Source organism: Euprymna scolopes, chromosome 16 (genome assembly GCF_053919585.1).
Source record: "Euprymna scolopes isolate OS-2025 chromosome 16, ASM5391958v1, whole genome shotgun sequence".
NCBI lineage: Eukaryota > Metazoa > Mollusca > Cephalopoda > Sepiida > Sepiolidae > Euprymna > Euprymna scolopes.
The window spans coordinates 129,290,504-129,311,744 of NC_136497.1; the positions used below are offsets into that span (position 1 = coordinate 129,290,504).

At 34.5% G+C, this 21,241-nt stretch overlaps 1 protein-coding gene across 7 annotated transcripts in view; it reads left to right on the forward strand.

The window, feature by feature from the left end:
- The first annotated feature begins 437 nt into the window (after window positions 1-437).
- The window catches only part of LOC145296077 (uncharacterized), a 500,956-nt gene continuing 480,152 nt past the window's right edge, over window positions 438-21,241 (forward strand). For 4 of the 7 annotated variants that reach the window (XM_080142205.1, XM_080142207.1, XM_080142206.1 and 1 more), the window contains exon 1: window positions 438-571. The gene's annotated coding sequence lies outside the window, so the exon portion shown is untranslated. Of the gene's footprint in view, window positions 572-5,942; window positions 5,997-21,241 lie in introns of those variants that run through there. The other 3 variants (XM_080142212.1, XM_080142211.1, XM_080142208.1) reach the window with 1 other exon arrangement.

The window sequence follows — 21,241 nt, forward strand, 5'->3', positions numbered from 1 at the left end:
AACTATTAATACTACTGATAAGTAGTTATACTCTAGCTACTACTATACATCTTATCAACTATTAATACTACTGCTAAATGGTGATATTTCAGCTGCTACTAAAGCAACAAACCGACTCTTATCCTTTCTCTGTAACCCCTTATAAATGTTCTTATTTAGGAATAAATAAATCCAATAAATGTTATTTGATAAATTAATGAAAATTATGAATCGTGCTAACCACATAAGACTTACTAGGGCAACTATTAATACTACTGCTAAGTAGTGCTACTTCAACTACTACTATTGCACGAAAGTAATTCTCACCCTTTCGAACTGTGTATTAAAGTCCATATTAGTATTAATAGAATTCAATAAATCTTCCTAAATCGATCTATTAATTAACAAATATTATGAATATTCTACCTACATAAGCCTTGCTATGGAAACTATTAATACTACTGTTACTAGTGCTACTCCAACTACTACTACCGGACCAAAGCGCCTGTCGTCCTTTTCCGCGAAGCACATGTACGTAGGAAGCGAATTGTACCAAAAAGATTCTGCTTTCAACCGTTTTCAAAGATTTAAGGTAAGATTTCTAAAATGGCTTCATTCTTATGGAAGAAAAAAAACTTGAGATTCATTCATAATTTTTTCCTTTTTTCGCGTCCATATCTTAATCTAAACAACGGTCCTCGGTCAAAACGGAGGCACCAGGTTACAAAAGAGAAAAAACTGACTGACCCACTTTTTTCACTACGGATGGACATAAGTGCAACAATGAAATATTTAGCCCGATCAGTTTTCATATTATTTTTATATTTATTTTTCACGTTTTTACCCTCTCCTCCTGCACATTCTTAAGAATATGACCTATAATTTATTAACTGTCTACTAGACCTATCTCGTACTGGTTTCTTTTTAGCTAACTGATTTATTTTAAAAATCCAGGATGATACGTTATCACGTCTTATTTTTTTTTTTGGGGGGGGGGGTTACATTCGGCCGTAATTGGTAGGTACAAGTTTCAATATTGATTTGGCCTTCGGGACAAGATCAAACTGTAGTATCTGTTCTTCAGATGCTGCTGCACTTTTATTTCTTGTTCTCTTTCGGTGAAGGAGAAATCCTTCACGACTGAGACAATTTTTATTTTTGTACCTTTTCTCCACGTTAAAAAACGACCCTGGTGTCTAACTCTGTCCCGTGGGGAGGCATAGTAAATAGGTACCCGGTTTGTGTCCTTTCTTACACCCTTCGACCATACATTCTAGATATGCGTTGCATGCACACCGTCGACCGACCGTAGAGTCCTGACATTTTCCGGTTCTTATTTAGAATTCGACATTAAAAAATAAATAAATGAAAAAAAAAAAAACTTGATAAATTTACATGATTTTTTAAATGTGACATCTTCGTTCCATAACGAGTACGTACATAGTTTTTTCTTTTTGTGTACGTACTCGTCATGGAACGAAGATGTCACATTTCAAAAATCATGTAAATTGATCAAGTTTGTTTTTGTTTTTTTTCTCGATTTTAAGAGCTAATTGTGTCGATTACAAAGGCCGATTTTTATCTCGGTAGTTCAAATTGAGTTGTCTCCCCCTTATTTAGAAAACATGGCGGATGAAAAATTGCGTCTCACTTTGTAATAAAATTTGATTTTCTTAGTTTAAAAAGAATACTTGATCAATTTACGTAATTTTTGGAATGTGACATTTCTGTTCAGTGACATATATCAAAGATTTGCCTGTGTGTTTTTTTTATTTTTATTTTTTTAGTCGAATTTAAAATAAATCACTTTCCATTTAATTACGGATTATATGGACACAGGTTTCGTTTAGATCACTTGATACTTCGTTTCTTAGCCAAACAGACATTGAAAATATGCCAGTATGTCGGTTTGTTTACCAATTTAAAAAATGGGTACTTCTGCATTTATCAACCTGCGATTTCCACGAAGTTACTCGGATGTGGCCGGCAGCTGACGGGAAGAACCGGAAACGGTCGACAAGTAGTTTAGTTTACTAAATATAAAGGCATTAAGCGAGGCGCACATATGAAAGCGGTACCTCTGTAAATTTTTTTTTTTTTTTTTTTTTTTAGCGGAATATTATCCAATGGTCACTAATCTACTAGAAAAAATACAATATGTAACATTTTTTAATGGTGCTCTGTTTCTAATACAATGTTCTCGTAAATCGATCCCCCATTTTAGAAGCATTGACTTTTTTCGGCTAAATTTAACGAATTTAGCCCTTTTAAAGCTATTTGGCCTTCAAAACATGCCCCAAAAGGCTAAATTCGTGAAATTTGGTCAAAAAAAAGTCGATGGTTCCAAAATAGGTGATCGATTTAGAACGTTGCATATTAGAAACGGAGCACCCGTTAAAAATGTTAAATATTGAATTTTTTTTTTTTTTTGTATTTTTTTTTTTTTGATCTGGTTGATTAGTGACCATTCGCTGAAAAAAATGAAGACGAAAATAGACAAATTACAGGGAGGTGGGGGGGTACTGCTTCCATACGTGCGTCTTAGTTTTTAACATTCGGCATATCATAATTTTAAAAACAATTTTTGAGCGATTTCAGATCACTTTTAGGATAAAATTATCATGTCGGGGAAACTACATGACTATCATGTACTAGTATACTCTTGTTATTGTTTCATAGCAATAATCAGCGAGCACTAGTGCAGTTTAACATCTACAAGAAAATTGATTGTTTTCATTTTTAAGACAAGTGCTCGTCTGAGCTTCAATCTATGGTTCCCCCCTCCTCGCCAAATATTTACGAGAAACATTCGTTTGGCTGTAAACACTATCAATAATTTCCCCCCACTCTTTATCTGTGCCTAAATCTAAACAGATTCTATGAAGAAAGCTTCTTTCTTAAAACTGCACCCTTGTAGAACTGTCTTCCGTTTACCTTCTTTCCAGCTAACTACAATATGTCCGTTTTCAAGTCCAATGTAAACAAGTTCTTGATGAGCCGTTCCTCTTAAGCAATCCAGTTTACCAAATTTACTCTAACAATTACTGCGATATTGTCCTTTTGACCACTTTACACTCTTTAACCCTTATCCTCGAGTGGCTTCTGGGCCTTGATAAGAGGTGATTCCTTTGTAAAAAAAAAAAAAAAAAGTCAGCACAGCATCATAGGCCTTCATTTCTCATGTTAAGAATGGCTTTCTAATGTTGCTTGGGGAATGCTAAACTGGGGAAGTACAAACCATAGTGCCCAATTGATTGCGTATGTAAGGACATATTTTATTTCAAGTAATACAGGAACCTTAATTCGATCGTCCATCGATACCTACGGGACCACTGGAAATCTAGCTCGTTGTGCTAAAAATGCTGAACATGACCCTCCTGCAGTCGATGGTATGAAAGCGGCTAGGCCTATTCAAAACGTTCTTCAGTATGCATGCATAGATTTTGAGGACTGGTTTCTTCCGTGAAAAGCAACCATTTATTAAGTCGCCTGACGGGGACATCTGGTTTTAACCGACCATTTGTCTGAAGCATTAGCATGTCCAGTGTCGCGACCATGTAAATTTGTTTATATTAGTAAAAATATATCTGCCTCTTCTTTGTGGTAATAAAATTCTCACAGAGCAAAAAATAGGATACTAGTGCACTTATTGATCCGTGGTGAAATATTAAATTTATTATTTAGAAAGCCATTCTTAACATAGGGAGGACAGGGTGTTTTGTACCTATTCCGTACTTTAACCTTACAGTTTAATAAAAACACATTATAAAACTTTAATTAAACTTGAAAATGCTATTTAAAAAAAACAAAACGCACAGATCAATACGTGCACTAGCACCAAAAATAGACACTGAAATTGCAAAAGCACACTTACCTGGTTGATTAAGACAGGTCGTCCCATCCTCTTGATTGCAAAATTATGTTGCGTCATTTTGCTGCTCAGCCGAGCCTGGTAGTTAAGACTTCATGGTGCTAATTCAGAGAGTGATCCGCACTATTTTTTTAAATCGTATTTCCACGTTTAATTAAAGTTTTATGATATGTTTTTTATTCAATTGTAAGGTTAAAGTACAGAATATGTACAAAACACCCTCCCCTCCTCATGTTAAGAATGGCTTTTTAAATAGTAACGTTATTTCAGCACGGATCCCTCTCTGCATGAGTATCCCCAAAATCAACATTTTTTGCTAATTAGAAAGATGATTATTACGTCAAGAAACATCTAACTTAGTAGGTTGTCTTAATAGTACCATGAGAATATTGGGCACCAAAGAATTTATAAGGATATTAAAAATGAGTCCATCACGCCTGAAAGATTTGCTTGGACTAAAGTTTTCAGTTTTAACATGTCCGCGCTTGCGGGTTAAAATTCAAATCAACCAATGAGAAAGGCTGTTATTAAAACAATGTGTTAAACCAATAAACCATTTGAACAATTGAAATGAATGGCTCTAGCCTTGGGGAGGCTTCATATTTTGACAAGCTTCTGGGCTTGACCTTTACTCCTGATCTGAAATCGAACACGTACCTCAAATCTGTTGTTAAGGTTGCTGGAAAAATGTTTGGATCCTTCTACTGCTCCATTAAATATCTCACTGTTGATGCAATCCCCCATCTATACAAAAGCCAGGTACGTCCAAGGATGGAGTACTGTTGCCACATCTGGACAGGAGCAGTTAGAAGTAGCTTATCCTGCCTTGATAGAGTTCCAAATAGGCTTTGTAGCCTAGTGGGGGATGCCCTTTTCTCTTCTCTGCAACCTCTTTCCCACAAAAGGGAAGTTGTGAGCCTGTCTCTGTTTTATCGATATTTTCATGGCAAGTGCTCGTCTGAGCTCCAATCTATGGTCCCCTTTGCCAAACTTTCATGAAAAACACTCGTCTATCTGAAACCACTGTCAATAATTTCCTCCACTCTTTATTTGTGCTTAAACCCAAATGTAGATTCCATGAACAAGGCTTCTTTCGTAGAACTGCATGCATGTGGAACTCTCTTCTGTTTGCCTGCTTTCCAGCTGATTACAATATGGTTGTCTTCAAGTCGAATGTAAACAAATTCTTGATGAACCGTCCCTTTACGTAATCCAATTTACTAAATTTCCACTACTAACGATTACTATATTATCCCATTGACTTCTATACACTCGGTAACCCCTATCCTCGAATGGCCTGTGGGCCTTAATAAGTGGTGACTCCTATGTAATTTCTCACATCTTTTAATGAGTCCTATTAATAATCTTGTTAAATTAATTGGTTGTCGCTCTTGAATACCATTAACCTGGTATATATATATATATATATATATATATATATATATATTTTTTACATAAGCATTTGTTGTTGCACATTCATGAGCAGCATGCCCCAAGAGGTCTCTAGTTACTTATAACTGGCTGACTGAAACATACTCATGAATGTGTAGCGACATCTATTTGCTTATGTAAAACAAATAAAAAGTCTACCTTGCCCTACTTCGGTATTGAGCACTCTTGTATGAACCTCATTAAGATTCATTGGTTGCTTTACCCCTGGAAAATATCAACTTGAAGATATTCGGAACTTGTAATGAAATGGGTATCCAGGGGATTCCAAAACTTACCGAGTCAGTCCAGAGAATCACTGGTTATAGTTAAGATTATCTGCTCTTTGTTACTTCCGGTTTCTGCTGTCCGTTTGGTTGGAGAGATATGACTGAGCAGACAAGAAAGCCATTCTTAACACTAGGGGAAAAGCGCGCGTGGGGGAGGGATTTCACATAATCTGAGAAGGTAATAATTAATCAGAAGGGACCCTATCTTACTTGTCACCATCATCTCGCCTGCAGAGCAAAAACCGGAAGTCAGAAAGCTGACAGTCTTAACTATGACCCAATCACGAGCCAGTCTTGAAAAGACCGAAGCACTAAGCAGTTGACAATTTGAAAACCGCGAAAAACAAACAACTGATAACCCTACGGATTAAAAAAAAAAAAAAAAAAAAAAAGAAAAAAAAAAAAAAAGAGCCCCTCAAGAAAAGAAGGTAACTTTCAAATCTTAAACTGCTTTGGCCATTCCCGGGACTGACTAATTTAATCGACTTAATTCCATTTCTCTCTCATTCCTCCTTAGTAGTCCCAGAGAGCCGTTTTTTTTTTTTTTTTTTTTTTTTTAGGTAAATTTTTACGACGTGCCCCAGCGTGGGCCAACCTCCCCATGTTAAGAACGGCTTTCGGAATAAACACCCCCAACCTCGAAAGTTCTTAACATGAGGTGGTTGGGGGTGTTTATATACTACGTTGGGGCAGGTCATAAAAAAAAAAAAAATTTTAATTTTCTTTTTAAATTTAAATAACAGAACTAAAACAAAAAAAAAAAAAACTGAAATGACAAATAGACTTTTTTAATCAATGTTTTAAAACTAAAAACTCTATTAGAAAATATATGAAATTCTGTTACATATTTCATCAGATAGATCCCAACAAATTTTCCTTTCAGATTAATTTTAATTACTTTTACTTCTGTGTCCTTCGTTTCTGCACTCATCCGTCTTCCGTGCGACCTTTCGTTTTGTTGTGTCTCTGGTCATCCGTAGATTACAAAAATCGATCGTAATGTTTTCCCTATCCGGTAATTGAAACGTCAAAAAGGTGGATTATAAAAAAAAAAAATGACATACCGTTGAATGAAAAACGACAAAATTTAAAATAAAATAATCCACCCTTCAAGCTAGGAATTCAAGTAAATTAGTTTCTTTTAAAAATTCGATTCGTTAATATATATATATATTTTTTTTTTTTTTCGCTTTTTTTTTTTTTTTATAATAGTACTCTTTCTTTTTTAATTCTTTTATTTTTATAAATTCTACAATTCAATCATCCCGTTTGGTCAAAAGAAAAAAAAAAGATTTAAATTAAAAATAGAATTTAATGTTGCGGCGATATGATAGAAAAATTGGGACTAATTATTTAAATGAAGTTAAAATAAGAAAAGCGAATAGAAGTTTAATATATGAAAATATTTTGACTGTTGAATATTTGGAGTCATCTTATTTGAGTTCATATACGTTTTTAGCGTCCCAAATTCTTCACCGAAAAAGACCGTCATTTCTCTAAAAATCATTCGATTTGTTGCGTTTGCATGTATGGCACCAGGCACCACATTAAAATTATTCCTAAAACATTTTATGTAGTATATATTTTAAAGAAAACTTAGTAATTTTGTGCATATAATTTTGTTTATTAATTTGGTGCTTGTGCAGTTTAAGGACCCCTCATTTTTTTTTTTTTTTGGTTTTGTTTTAGATAGGATTTTCAATTTTGACGGTATCTTTTGCTTATTAAATTGTTAGGTGAAAGTGCAGAATATTTTTAAATCTCGCCTTTCCATGTTAAGAATGGATTTGCAAAATAATTACGCTATGATTTCAGCACGGTCGGTAAACTGCACAAGTACCTTAGATTTAAATACCCTTTTCCCGTGTATGTGTAAATTAAATGCTGGGGATGTACTTAACAGTTTGTTTGTTATCGTTATTGTTCTGCCCCACCGCCCCAAGTTTTTTTTTTTTTTTTTTTTATGAATTTGCAGAAAAGGTACCGTACTGAAATAACATTATTTAGAAACCCATTTTTAACACGCGGAGGGAGGGGAGAGCGTTTTGTAATATTTTGTACTTTCACCTTACAATTTAATAAATAAGATACTTGCATTTAACTTGAAGATACTATCTAAAAAAAAAAGGGGGGGGGCACGGTATCCTCTCTGCATAAACACCTATTTTTCCCCCTTTCTAATATTAGTTATCCCGCACACACACAAAAATACATTCTATTAAGGAAAAAAAAATACAGAATCAATATTAAATGAAATATTTAATGAATATCTTTGCTCTGTTGCTACATCTCGAGTTGTAATTTAATTTGAAGACAATTTACTTGGATAGAAGAAAATTTGGGATACGGAAAGGTACTCGGTCATACAGTCTACGAATTGTGCCGAAACAATAACGTTTATAAGAAAGCCGTTCTTTACATGGGGAGGGTGGTTTTGTTAACTACTCTGTACTTTCATCTAACAATTTAGGAAATGAAAGATGCCGTAAAAATTGAATCTAAATTGAAAAGCCCATCTCGAAAATAGGATAGTCTGTTAACTGCACAAGCACCTGCGGAAAAATGTTAGCTTAAAGATAACATTGAAAACAATTTATTTACTAAATATACGCGCACGTGTGTGTGTGTGTGTGTGTGTGTGTGTGTGTGTGTGTGTGCATATATATTAGAAAAATTAAAGACCGTAAAAAATATTTAGCATGAATTTATTGTTCGACAAGACACTCAAAAAAGGTATATTGAAATTTTCTTAATTCGCGGAGTTTCAAAGAAATGCGTTCTTATTAGAGGAAAGATACTTAACTAGCAAATGAATATTATAACGGAACTATGAATTTGCTGGTTCTGGCATTAATTGAAACAGCACTACATAAAAAACTAGTCATAAATGCAAAGAAAAAAGAAAAAAAACTTTTGTGCAAAAATATTTATATCTCGTTAGTAAAAATTCCCAAACCATAAAATGTATTTATTTTATGTCAAATTAGTACGTGTTTGTTACACGTGTTTTGTTGAATAGCGGAAATTCACCAAACAATTCATCAGAGTATCAGAGTAGATTTGTGCTCCTCATAAAAATGCTGCCTATATATATATATAGCCAGCATTTTTTCTCTTAGGCAGATTTCATTTAAAAAAATACTTTTTTTTTTTTTTCTATTAATTCTGTTTTCGATCCTGTCCAACTTCCGAATAACAGTCTTCACTTCTGGCATGAACTGGCTGATGTAATCACCATATTTATAAGTCCGAGTACTTCCCAATCCTTCTGGATTTTTCGTCAGAGATAAATTAATATAAATGGTTTTAAACAATTTATACAGTTTTTTTTCCATTGATTAATTATTCGTTTATTTTATTCCCATATATATATATATATATATATATATATATATATATATATATAATGGAAAGAAAGAACATGTCTGTAAAGGAGACCAATTTCTGAAGGAACTCTAGGAAGGGAACTCGATGCGTAGCAGAACGACGATAAACAGTAAATCATGTTGATTAATCAATTCGGCTTGTGTATATATATCTGCATTTAATAATTCAATTCCGAATTTAAAACAACAAAAAAAATATCCTGTTTATTCATGAGTAATATCACAGGTTTTATATGAATTCAGCGTCCCAAATTCTCCTTCCCAGAAGGACGTCATTTTGTAGTTTTAAAATTACATAATAATTTTAAGATGTAACAAATATTAATAAAATATTTAATTTACTATCAATTCTTTTCGGTTTGACTGACTTTAATATTAGGAAGAAAAAAAAAAACTCGACAACGAGCGAGATGAAATTAAATAAATAAATAAAGCAGGTTCAGGGACGGACGGAAAATCCATCTTTAAGGAAAGAAAAATACTGAATCCTGTTTAAAAAAAAAATTGATATTAAATTCAATGTTTATGAATATTTGTTACTTAGATTTTAAATTGCCATTTTAATTTTAAAACTACGAGTTGAATAATCCTATAGAAATGAGTATTGGGGGAGAGGGGTGGATTTAGGACGCTAAAATCGTACGTAACGAATTTGAAAGTGAAAATAAAAATGCTCTCTGCCTTCATGATCGCAAGATGCAAATTTCTCCCGCAAAATATTTGATAAATTCCGAGAAAAATTATAAATTATGAGGAAACAAAGGGAAATATATTTCTGTAACTTTTTTTTGGAAGTTATATATATATTTTTTTAATTTAGAGAGAAAACAAAAAAAATCAGTTAGACTTTCAACAGGAAAAAAGTCCTGTCTTTATTTTGAAAGTGAAACTAAACTTCTATCGTTTAGTTTAGGTGTTGGAATGGATTGTTTATCTTTTACATCCACGCATTTCTGGTGAAAACATTACGTGTCATGTCGAAATGAGTAAATTCCAAAAATTACTACAAATGACCGTGGTCCTTACAAAATAATGAAACGCTGAAAATTATGTGTAGCTAAATTGTCATATCTTCATATATTAGTATATAGGTTTACTCGCGTATTGAGCACTATTAAAGTAAATACTGAAAATCTAATATATATAACGTCTGTCTGTCTCCATATTTTCAAACTCTATCTCCTCCTAAACTAAAAGTCGCCGAGCGGCGTTAGGGGTCTCAAATGATTGGATTTTTTTTTTACACACCATTCTTTTTTAGCCGATTAAAATTGTTTTTAAGCGATCATAAACGGATCAAAATTGAGAAAATCGTTATACATTTTGTACATTCATGTTGGTTTATTTTTAATCGGTTTATATGCGTGTCACGTTGATACGGTGGTAACGTCACCAGCTTTGAATGCTACAATTTCGGTTTCGATTTTAGCTAATGGCACCTAAATAATTTTTTTTCTTTTTAACTTTTGAAATCGCGACTCTACAATAATATATACCAAGTCTCGACAAATAGAAATATATTTAAGCGTATTTTACGCCCGGGCAAAGCAGCAGGGCGTCCAGCGTCCACCCACCAGTAGATACATAAAATTTTGTCTCATAAAATTTCGTGTGGATACATGAAATATTGAAATAATATGAAATATAAAGACTTTGGACGTGCAAATAGACAGACGTATTTCTTTTAAAGTAAACTTATTACCCGCAAATTAGTTTAAGGATGAAATTTTAATCCTTAAAAAATCAAAATGTATTTGTTAATTTGATCTTGTAAATTAATTTTCTTTAGTTCTTATTTAGAATTCGATTTTTTTAATATAGCAATCATTTTATGCACGCACACGTCAGGAACGAAGATGACATATTCCAAAAATCACGTAAATCGATCAAGTAGTTTATTTTTCGTATATAGAAAATGTTTTTTTTTCTTTTACGATTTCTAACAATTTTAATAATAAATTGTGTCCTTTACAAGCCTGATTTTGATTTCAATATGTCGAATTGAGTTGTCCCACCTTTTATTTATAAAAAATGGCGGATCAAAAAGTCGTAATAAAATTTGATTTTCTTGGTTCTAAAAAAATTACTTGAGCAATTTATGTGATTTTTTTTTGGAATGTAACATCTTCGTTACGTGACGGATACGTAATGTTTGTTTTTCATAATAAAATCGAATTCCAAGTTAAAGCCATTTTTATTTTAAATCGCTTCTTTTTGAAGAACAAACAAGGTGCTTGTTTGTCGGGTAAAATTCAGTAACAAATTTCGAAAGGCAACCACCACCACCACACAAAATTAAACTCGGGTTCATGAAATAAAACAAACGAAAAAAAAAAGCACTTGCTGATTTATTGGTACTTCTACAGTTTACGGGCTGTGCTATTTTTAGATAGGATTTTCGAATCAAATTTGATGTTTACAGTATCTTTTGCTTATTAAATTGTTAGGTGAAAGTACAGAACAGCTTAAAAAAAACAAACAAAAACAGTCTTCTCGTCGTGTTAAGAATTGGGTTCTAAATAATAGCATTATTTCTGCACGGTCCGTAGTTGCAGAAGTACTGGTTTATTTACATTAATATGTGACTTTCTTTTTTTTTTTTCTTTTTTTTTTTTAATTGAAATTTATATTCAACCCCCCCCCCCCCAAAAAAAAACAAATGAAGAATGCAACAATTTACAAAAACAAACTGTGCGCGTGACAGTTAAAATAAAATTATATTTTAAAAATGCAATAATCACACACAGACACACTGCAACCAACAACAATGTAAACACGTATATTGGTATTCGGTTTTATTATTTTTTTTCTTAGTTTCAGTAACTCGGGTTTCATTTAGTGTTATCGTTACTAATTTCTTTTACCGTTCAGGTTCAATCAGTTGCTATAAGACTCTGCTACAGAAGTGAAAGAGGAATGTTTGGTCACGTGATCTTGTCTCAAAACGTGCCAAAGGCAAGAAAGAAATTGATAACCCAATTCTTAGTTCGTCTTCGGACCTAAATCGTGTTTTCACTTAAGAATTTCTTGGACTTAATGGATTCAATTGTGTTTGGCTTCCCCCAACTCTTTTTTTTTTTTTTTAATTATTTATTATTATTTTTTTTTTTTTTATTAGAAGTTCGAGCTAAGATGTAGTATCTGTTCTGATGCTATATTTGTTATGCTAAGCGGAAACCTAAGGCAATTTTTGCAATTGCCAGAGTGTCCCTTTTAAGGGAGTTGATTTTCTCCCCACATTAAAAACGATATTGTCACATTTTTCAATTTGTAGGGAAGCAAATAAATCCCATAAATTAACAACTCTCTTAATAAATCTGTCCCTTGGTATTTTTTTTTTTTTTTTTTTTTTCCACCTCAACATTCGTCGTTAAATTTACGCCCTTTTAAGGTTTTCGGGTATGCCGAAAACGAATATCACATTTAAATTTGGTGCAGAAAAGTAGTTTTCTGGATATTAAAACTTTTATTATCCAAATTAATCCATCATGTTTTTACTGGAGGCCATGTTTTTTTTTTTTTTTTTTTTTTTTCTGAAAAATTCTAATTCGCATGCATGTTATTAAACACCCCCCCTGCTCCCCTTATTAAGCATGGCGAACGTTTAAGTAATACATTGGAAAAAATGTCTTAATATCCAGAAAACTATTTGTTACTCGAAAACCTATCAAGTCGTCATTTTTAAGGTGGAAAGAAAGTAAAATTTTGCTTTAAACCTAATTAAAAAAAAAAAAAAAAAAAAAATACAGAAAAGTCTTTGATGTACGTATCCTTCACCGAACAAAAATATCATATTCCAAAAATCACGTAAATTGATAAAGTAATTTTGTTTCCGTTTTTTAACTAAGAAAATCAAATTTCATGAATGAGTTTGTGTTTTGATCTGCTATGTTTTAAATAAAGGAAGACAATTCAATTCGAACTACTGAGATTAAAATCAGCTTTATAATTGACACAATTGACTATTAAACCCACTAAAAATCATAAAGTGATTTTCTCTCTCTCTCTCTCTATATATATATATATATATATATATATATATATAAAAGGCTGCCCGGGTGTTTGTGTGTGTGGAAACTTCGGGGGGGGGGTTAAAATAAAAAAAAATGTTTTGGTAGGTAAGTATGAGGATCGAACCCGAACCCTTGAGGCAAAGTTGGAAATTAAAGTGTGAAAAAAAAACGTGCGACCACTGCTTCACCGCGAGATGCTAACGGAAACACGTTTGAATTTATTTAATTACTTAAATTAGCAGGTGCACGTTTTAATGACTTAACGAAGTCAACTTTTGACTACGGGGTAGCCTTTCATTTAGTGCAGGAATGCTTTTCCCCCAAGACGTTGGGGGTAGGGGGAAACATAGGAAAAGGCCTAACCTACATGCGGCGAGCGAAAACTGTTGAATATTTATCTTCCCGAAGTCGAGCAAATTAAATAGACAGGCGAGCTCCGTTAACTTTGAGATATTACGATTTACATGTCATATAAAAAGTTGTGAACCGACCGACCGCTTCTCTGAAAAAAGCCTTTCTTGGACATACACAAAAAGCGAACATACATTTTCACTTTTATATATATAGACTAGCGAGGGGTACCCAGCATTGCCCGGGTGTTTGGAGGTGTGTGTGGAAACTTCAGGGGTGGGGTGGTGTTAAAAAAAAAAGTATGAAAATCGAACCCGAACCGTTGAGGCAAAGTTGTAAATTAAAGTGTAAAAAAAAAAGTGCGACGTTAACCATTGCCCCACCGCGAGATGCTAACGGAAACACGTTTGAATTTATTTAATTACTTGGATTTGGCAGGTGCCCGTTTTAACGAGTTAATGAAGTCAAGTTTGACTGCGGGATAGTATTCATTTACTGCGGAACGCTTTTTTTTAATTTTTATTTTCCCAAGATGTTATAGGAAAAGGACTAACCCACATGTGGCGAGCGACAAATGTTGAATATTTATCTTCCCGAAATCGAGCAAATTAAATAGACAGGCGAGCTTCGTTGTTAACTGTGAGATATTATGATTTATGTGATATAAAAAGTTTTTAAAAGTTGTGAAGCGAGCGACCACTTCTCTGAAAGAAGCGTTTTGTAGACACACAGAAAAAGCGAACACACATACATACATTTTTGCTTTTATATTTAAAGAAGATATCACGCCTTTCGCATTTTCTTTTCATGGTTTTCCCTCTTTCCTGTGCCGGTAGTAAAGAACACACTTTTGGTTTCTTTGAGGTGAAGATGACCTCTGAGGAAAATTAAGGACGGTATACAGAACAAAAGAATTTGATGGTATGACTAACCCAAGAATTCTCATCCAATCTTTATTGGATGAGAATTCTTGGGTTAGTAGATGTAAAATCTAGTGATGAATACTAGCACTCATATTGAATTCTAAATAAAATGCTACGCTATGCGTTTTTTATTATAATTCCTACAAGTAATATTTCAGTAATATATTATGAGTTTTTTTAGGGTTTTTTTTTACAAAAGAGTCGCCACATCAAGGCCAAGAGGCCACTCGAGTATAAGGGTTAATGAGTGTATAGTAATCAATGGGAAAATATCATAGTACTTAATAATATGAATTAATTATCTCCTCCCTCCCAGCATTCTCTGGTAGAGTCGCCTCGGGCGATTAGCAATAAACCAACTCCTTCCCTAAAGGAAAAGGTAGTCTGGGAGGGTGGACCTTCTAGAAATGCACAGAACGAACACCATACCTCCTTGAACAAGGAACAAACCATCTCGAGAATTGCCTAATAAGAGGGAGTTGCTTTCCAATCCCGTATGGATTACTGCTGTCATATCTGAGCCTGTAAATCATTTAAGGTTCTTGATAAGGTTCAGAAACGTATCCCTAATTTGATTAGACTCCACCCTTTTTCTCTGCATCCTCTCTCTCACAGACGTAATGTTGCTAGTATCAGTCCGTTCATTAAATACTAGCTTGGTTGCCTGGATGTTTGGAGGTGTGTGTTGAGCAAAAAAAAAAAAAAAAAAGTGGTAGTAGGTAGGCAGGCAGGCAGGCTTGACCCTATACCACCAAGGAGGAAAAGAATGCGAAAAAAAAAACATGATTTCTTTGCCGTTGCATCCATCGCCAAATTGGAAGTCATGAAGGTTTAAGTTAAAGCTAATCAATCAAAAAGAGGGGATGACTTTCGAAAATATTGACGAAAAAAGCGACCCCCTCCTTGTAGAAAAGTGTCCAGTTGATGATGAAGGAATTAATTTTTTTAGCCAATTTTTCGAGGTTGTTTGATTAGCAACCAAGAAGGCTAACAAGCTTGCCAGTCGGTTTGCTTCCAACTCCACACTGGACACTGCTAACCACCCCTTCCTGACTTTCCTTTGCAGACAGATGCCACACTATACGATCTGAAAATCATACCTTCTCAGGTGCATGCTATCATAAATCTTGACACTTCAAAAACATGTGATCTCATCCCGGCTGTGCTATTAAAAAAAGTGCTCTGCCGAAGTAGCTCCGGTTCTCTAAACTTTACAACAAATGCCTTAATGAATCTTGCTTTCCTGCCTGCGGGAAAATTGCTTCTGGGGTACCAGTTTTCAAAAATTCTGGCGAAAGAACTGACCCAGTAAATTACCACTCCATTAGCCTCCTCTCACTTTTTGCCAAAACATTTGAGTCCATAATTAACCAAGCTTTAGGCCATCACCTTACAGATGATAAACTTCTGACCGACCAACAATATGGATTTGTGCAAGCCCGTTCCATGGCAGATATCCTAACTGTCATCTCTGAGCATATATACCATTCACTTGGCAAAGCAGGAGAGGGTAGAGCAGTAGCTCTCGATATCTCTTAGGCATTTGACAGAGTATGGCATGAAGGTCTTCTTGGGAAAATCAGATCACTGGAAGAATACTTAACATAATTAAATCCTTCTTAGATAAGAGAAAAATCCAGGTTGTCCTCGATGGTCATACATCTAAACAATACAATATAAATGCGGGAGTGCCCCAGGGGTCTATCCTTGGACCTCTATTATTGCTAATATTCATTAATGACCTCCCTGACAAAATTGTCTGTGAGATGGGTATATATGCTGACGACACCACGCTCTATAACAGACATGACAGGAAAACAAATGAACACATATCTAAAGAAATGGCAGAAACCCTAGAGGACGACGACCTCCAATCTGTAGTGGAATAGGACAAAAATGGATGGTCACATTCAATGCTGCCAAGACTAAACCCATTTCCTTCAATAACTGCAAGAAACCTTCTCTACAACCAATAGCAATGGCCAAAGACTCTTTATCTCAAAGTACATCTTTTAAACTCCTAACGGCCTAACGTTCACAGGAAACATGAGTTGGAAAAATTACATTGAGAGCATTGTCAGGACTGCTGTGAAAAAGGTAGGTTCTCTCTGCCATGCTAGAAAGCTACTAACGCCCGAAAGTATCCTGTACCTCTATAAGGCTACCATTCGCCCATGTATGGAATATTGTTGTCATATTTGGGCTGGTGCATCTGCTACTAGTCTCTCACTCCTAGACAAGGTTTAAAAGAGAATCGCTGTGAACTGTCATCTGAGCTTCAGCCTCTGTCCCATCAATGAAATGTAGCATCCCTCTGCCTGTTTTACAAATACTTTAATGGTGAATGCTTCGAAGAACTGCAAGCACTTGTACCCCCTTGACGTAAATACCCCTGACAAACCTGACAAGCAGAAAAATCCCACCCCTTCACAGTTGAGATCCCTAGATGTAAGAGAGCCCTCTACTCCAGTAGTTTCTTCCCCAGAACCGCTAGACTCTGGAATTCCCTTCTGGGTTCCTGCTTCCCTAACTGTACTGACATGCAGAAGTTCAAGTGTAACGTGAACTGACATCTTGCTGCCAAACTCCCCACATAGTACCCCTGTAGCTTATGTCCCTGATAGTAGCCCCCTACATCAAAGTGGAAATGTGCCTTGTTCGGGGTGAAAATGTAATTAAAAAAAAAATAATAAATATTTATCGTCCGAAGGGTCGAGCTTCAAAATGATATCAATTTTGTGAAAACCCGTTGCCTCTCTCAAAAGTTTTAGGCAGACATGCATACATTTAAACAGACAGGTGAGATTTCTATCATAGGTTACTAGCGGGGGTACCCGGCATTGCCCGGGTGTTTGTGTGTGTGTGTGCGCGGAGTAGATCCAAACCCTATATTAAACTTCTTTTAAAAAATTATAAAAAAAACAAAAAAAACTATGAACATGATGCAAAAAGAAGAAAAAGTAAAATAAAAAATCCTGTTTAAAAAAATCGGAAAAAAACCCAAAAATTTTGGTAGGTAGGTAGGATTGAACTCAAAACGTTGAGGCAAAAAACTTGATAACTTACCGGTCACCCACGGAAGGAAAGTAACTAAAAACAATTTCATTTTAATGTTTATAAACGCACAAGTGGCAGGTGTGCGGCGAATTTAATTAGGTCAAAGGAAATTAAATTTCACACTTAATTTTAACTACGTTTTGGGTTTGTTTTTTTACCCAACTTTCTCTGGTTTTGTTTCCCCAATGTGTTGGGGAAAACCAGCTCCCCTTTATTAGTGGAGTGTCCAAATGAAAGCAATTGTCTGATGTGATGGTTTTCACCGACATTGACCAAACGTCCATTGCTTTCTAGACGCTCCTGGCCCGTAGGCCGAGGATTGCTCCTTAGTTTCACATCAATTTCGTTTTCATACGAAAAAACCGAACGTACACGTGAGACGCCGAAATAGCAATAATTTTGTAAAAGTAGATGTAAATAAATCTAGCCATGACGCGCGTTTGCAATTCGTAATATATTATGATCTACGCGGTATATAAGAAGTTCTAAGTGATAGTATAGTCCCTCCCCCCGAGAAGCCCGGCGAAAAAAGCCTTTCTTGGACATACAAAAACTCGTGCACCTGTTTTTCCTTTTATATATATAGATTAGTGGTGTCCATTTGATCTGTTCCATTGTTCCAAATCCGTTGTCTAGTGGTCTCCATCAATTTGCTGTCTTGATACCCTATTGTAATACAGCATCCGATTCCAGTAGCTTATTTCCAAGAACTGCAGGCTTGTATAACTTTCTTCCTGCTGACCGTTTTCCTCCTACCTTAGTGTTTTCTACAGCTTACGCATATGGGCTTCTCTTGTATTTTTTATTCTTATTAGCTCCTTTATATATCTTTAAAAAAAAGGTGAGGATAATATCTGTAAACTAATACAACAAATAATCTTTGGGTTTTTTTTATCTTTATCTCCTCAGTCAGTGAAGGAGAAATCCTTCTAGACGGAGGCAATTTTAATTTTGTCCCATTCCAGTGTGCCTCTTTTTGGAGATCCACATTAAAAAACGCCTTAAAAAATATATTTTAATATAGAGCCACAAATTTTTCCCTTTTGGGTAAAATAGGAACAACTTGTATTCACCTAATTATCTACAATGTATTACTTGAAGCTAACAGTATGTACCCGGTGTTGCCTGTAAGCCTTGCAATTTATTTGTTTTGTTCATTTATTTTAGATTATATCATTTTTCTTTTCCAAAATATTATTTTTGTTCCAGACAAATGGGAATAACTCTAGTTTAAAGAATACAGTTGCATCACTTTTTCTAAAGTTGCATCTATATGAAAAATAATTCTGACCAAGTCAAAGCATTACGAGGATTGAATTAAATAGGTAGGTATTGTTTTGGCTCTTGATTAGAGTTGCTTCCCCTTTGTCAACCAATTTTTCACAAATACGAAACTATAACCATAAAGTAGAGACTAATTCAAAGAAAATGAAAATATCTACAGAACCAGTAATTTTTTCTCTTTTCTTTTTCAAACAACAACCAACATGTCTGAAGACGGTCGAAGGACAATCCGACTGAAACGTTGCACAAATAACACTCGAGATGAGAACAATAGTTTGATCAATACAAGTAATATAAATTACTCTTTATGGACAAATGTAGACGAATACAGTTATGTCCTCCTTTATTTATTTATTTATTTATTTTTTTTTTTAGATGGTAGACAATAATTCAGAGTTTAATAAAATATATCTGAAATGAATTTCATTGAATTTGATTTAAATTTTGTCCTGATGGAAGCGAAAAAGCCATTGCACACGCATCGAAGTCATTAACATCTACTGAAAGAAAGTATAGCCAAATTGAAAAAGAAGCCCGAGCAATTATCTACATGGTAAAGAAATTTCACAAAATGCTATGTCGCCATCATTTTACTTTGAACACAGACCACAAGCCCTTGATAAGTATTTTTGGTTCCAGGAAAGGAATTTCAATTTATACAGCAAACCGCTTACAAAAATTGGGCAACTATGCTTTTAAATTATGACTTTTCTATGAAATACCAATCAAGCAACAAAATTGACCAGGCAGATGCGTTAACCAAACTTATATCTTTGCATCAAAAACTACTAAAAGGTGCAGTCATCGCTGCTATATCTGTGGAACATGAAGTTGTCTCTGCGCTTCTTTCCACAGCGAGATCGCCACCTTTTTAAATTTTTGCTGCACACGATCCGCAAGAGAAACTGATGAACCATAATCAAATATTTTGTAGGGAGAAAGTTATTGATGACAAAGAAATTAAGAAATAAATTGGCTTTACTTTGTATATTATGTAAGTGGTATTCACCCTAGGCAGGTTGAACTGGCTTCCACCATCAAGAGAATATTAAGCGATTCTCAGTCGCGTATATATCCTGGTCAAGGGAGATGACAATGTTAGGTTTTTGCAGCTTTTGCAGGAAGCTGTTAATGCCCTCCTACATACAGCGCTTGGTATTCCCAAATAGTCACCCATCTGGTACTGACTAGGCTCAACATTGCTTAACCTCGGTGATTTAATGAGAACCTGTGTGTCGACATGAGTATGCTGTATATACCTTGTATATTAAGTATTTTGGTGTTAACTAGTGATGGAATGATTCCGATATTATTTTCCGTATTCCGATATTATTTCTGATAGAATTTCTGATTCCGATATGTTATAAATCCCTGAATATTTAACCTTTAAGGTGATTATTTTTTTCCCCCTTGATTACCGTAAAAACACGTTAAATTTCAATATATTTTCGCGAACGTAAAAACACACTTGTGGGGGGGGGTAGGGAGAACTATAGATTTTAGTTTTACTGGTAGTTTAAAATCAATAAATATTGATTATTTTATTATTACTACCAGCAGTGGAAGACTTTGTTTTGAACAAAATCAAAGAAAAAAAAAAACTTAAAGGAATCGTTTTAAGCATCAGAAAAGACACAAATTTTTCTGATACCTCCTCCCAAAGGTTCAGATTTCTCGATTCTGATTAATCGCCCCCAACACTAGTGTTAACCCTGAAAATAGTTGATATGCTGTAAAACAAACAAGACAATTGTTTACAGTGGCATTAAATAACTGAAAATCGTTTGTGTTGTTGGATGGGGTGGGGTGGGGGGCTAGAGCAAAAAGCTACAAATAGCATTGCCAAATAACAGTTTTCAGTCTTGTACTCTCCCGCCAAACCAAGCAATTAAATATAGATATTTCAAGACGTGGAAGAAAAAAAAGAAGTATGTGATGTTAGTTGCAGATTTTAGTAAGCAACTTAACTCTAGTGAAACAGGGGCCACTCATTGACCAATGAACTAGAGTGTCTTAATTGACACATAATTTGTTTTTTGTTGTTGTTTCTTTTTTTTTTTGTTTTTTTTTTTTACATAAGGACATTTTTCCTTGTATTTTTAGTTGACTCTGGTCAGTATTGTTTATTGCTTTTCTCCAGTTTTCATTCTTATGAGCAGTAACAGGAAAAGGTAATTCAAGAGTGTCAGGCTTTCTTATCAGCCTTTTTTTAATTGGCTTGCATACTTGTACGCCATAGGGCAGCACATTCTAATACTCTAAAAACAATAAAAAGAAATGGTTTACTTACTGCATAGATGTCAGACAACAAAAATCCAAAAGTTTCAGAAGTAAAGCTTTTTTTTTTTTTTTTTTTTTTTTTTTTTTACTCAAAGTTAAAAAGCTACGAAGATGGGAGTGGCACCCTTAAAACGAGCAACCTTTTATGCTCCAGAATTTATTTTTTATACATTAGAAATTATAATAGACATCCATGACAGGGGTTGCTTTCTTGGAGTCTTACACTGTCAATATCTGCAACAGAGATGAGAATTTCAACAGCCTAGAACTAAACGAGAATTTCTTGGGCAGGATTTCTTTCCCAGAACTATCTAGGGAATGCAATACCATGTGTCTACTTCCTGACTGACTATAACATAGTCGTTTTCAAATCTAATGT